We start from the raw sequence: 2,659 nt of genomic DNA on the forward strand, positions 1-2,659 counted from the left end.
ATTGTTTTCGGCAAGCAAAACCCAAACTTGCACCAAACAATCAAGCAAATTGACTTCTGGATATCTTTTGGGATAAACAATTTGGATAACAAACCACAATCAAATAGGACACTTTCAGAAGTGGCGCTAACACCACACATAATATCAAATATCCTAATCATAACAACAGTCAGGGACACAAGGGGAACAAATTCATTTTGGGCCTTATGCCTCATTTCTAATGGAAAAATGCTTACTAATGAAGTCAAATTTCTGCATAACAGGAAAGGTTGGTGAAGCGGAGGCGATAGGGATGCTCGAGGTCTAACCAAGGCTCGAGAATGGCAGGTGAAGATAGATCAGGTGTGGAGCGATGTGGAGGAGATTGGATGGCTATTACAGGGCAATCATAATCCTATGCTTAATTTTTGGCCTAGAATTCTAATATTAGTATGTATAAAACTAGATAATCATCCTATTTACCCAGACTTTTGTTTGATAGATAATGCTAAGTACTTGGGGGAATTAAAAACTTTAGCTAAGGAGGCCCTACTGAAAAAACAATATCAGTCTAATATAATATGTAACAACCCTAGAATCTAATGTAGTATTTTCCTTTGGTTGGAAAAAAAAAAAAAAAAAAACACTCTAATTGGGCGGCCATTGACGGTGATGAGCAAACTGAGCTGCACTTGAATGAACCAAGCCCGGTCCATGTCTTATCTCAGGTACTTAGCTCTTATGTATGTCTTGGAGGTAGGGCCTCCCTACCCAACCATAAAGCCCAACGACTTGAGTTCCTTTCTGCTTTGGGCCGTTTAGCCTTGTAACTTACTGGGGTCTCATCCTCATACCCACAATATCATCCCTTGTTTCTCCTCAAGCCTTCTCTAGGTCTTGGTCCGACTCCTCTTGCAATGATTTTCTCATGGAACAAGAAGACCAGGCCCATATTAAGAGTACTACAGACCTCCCTAATCTCTCTCCCCACACTAAGCCCAAGCCCACCCCCTCTTTCAATATATCTAATGTTAAATTCCAGTCCATCATCACCCCTTCCCATTATAATTTGAACCCTTGGCCCAGCTCCCCTACCGTTTGCTCTCGGAAACCTATTCCTGAGAGTACAAACACCTCTCCTGAGACTTATAACCACACTTCCAGTAGCCTCTCCTCCACCAATATCTACCCCTTGGTCATTAACAACTCCTCTACTTCACCCCCCCTCTGGTCATATGGTGCCATCTTTAGTGATGGATTTTTCTGCCTGCTCATCTGCGATGAAAAGGATGGACAAGGACCCCCAATTGGCTAGTACAAAATTGGATAAAAATGATTTGGAGATTCCATAAGATATTGATGATGGTTTTCAACAACTGGCTCAAAATATGGCTGGTGGGCCTCCCTCCCCTGCCTGAAAATGGAAACGTGCAGCAAGGTTTGCACCATATTCTCCAAGTTCCTCCTTTATTTCTCAAAATGAACCCGCGGGGCCAAGGAATGTCCGGTCCCGTGTAGATAAATGAAGCTGCTGAGCTGGAATCGTCAGGGGTTGGGCGGCCTCTGACAATTCAAAACCCAAAACACTTGTGCCTAAGCATCTTCCCTCGGTGTTATTTTTTATTGAAACAAAGTTTATGCATGAAAAATTAAAACTTTTAGCTGAATCTCTTCATATGCCAATTTTTTCTGCTATAAACCCTATTGACCTTAGTGGAGGCTTGTCTATTTTGTGGATTTCTTCTGTATCATTTTAGATATTATGTAGCTCTCAGCGCCTTATTGATTGTAATGTCAAAATGGGTGTTTCTGATAGCTAGTGGAGATTAACTATGGTGTATGGCCCTCCAAAGACCTCTGATAGACCATATTTTCAGAAGCAACTCTCTTGTTTGGGGTCTAATATTTCTCTGCCATGGTTGCTAGTTGGAGATTTTAATGAGATCTTGAATGGAAAAGAAAAGCAAGGGAGTAACATGAAAGCCTCAAGTCAAATGTCCCACTTTCAAGACTTTGTTGATGAGTGTGCTCTAATGGACATGTGTTCCAATGGACCTTTCTTTATTTGGTCTAATAGGAGGTGGAATAAGGGGCTAATTAGAGAAAGACTTGATAGATCTTTTTGCTCAGTAGAGTGGAGACAAAAATTTCCTGATGTTGCGATATCTTTTGAGCCAGCTTGTGGATCTGATCATTGTCCACTAATTCTCTCCTTTGCCCCCCTCAACCAAAGAGAATATTTTGATTTGAGGCAAGGTGGAGGTCGAAGCTTGGGTGTGCTGACACTATCTCAAATAGTTGGGCAACTAAGTATTAAGGATCCCCTTTAAAGTCTATAATCAAGAAAATAGACATTACCCGGAGTGGCCTAGTTGCGTGGAAGAAAGTGTATATCATAAATGTAGATGATGAGGTTGCACAAAAAACGGAGTACTTGAAACATATCCAAAAGTTAGATTGGCACCCTGGTTTGGCTAGTATGGAGGAGAAAGCTCAGAGAGAGCTACAGGATTCTTTGGATCCTCAAGAGCTCCAGTGGAAACAACAGTCGAGAATCTTATGGCTTGAAGGTGGAGATAGAAATACGAGCTTTTTCCACTCTAGTACCCAGCATCGAAGGAGTGTCAAAATAAGATCTTCAACCTCAAATCCCTAAGGGGGTGTGATTAGAAAAAGAAGA

Source organism: Macadamia integrifolia, chromosome 8 (genome assembly GCF_013358625.1).
Source record: "Macadamia integrifolia cultivar HAES 741 chromosome 8, SCU_Mint_v3, whole genome shotgun sequence".
In the NCBI taxonomy this organism is placed as follows: domain Eukaryota; kingdom Viridiplantae; phylum Streptophyta; class Magnoliopsida; order Proteales; family Proteaceae; genus Macadamia; species Macadamia integrifolia.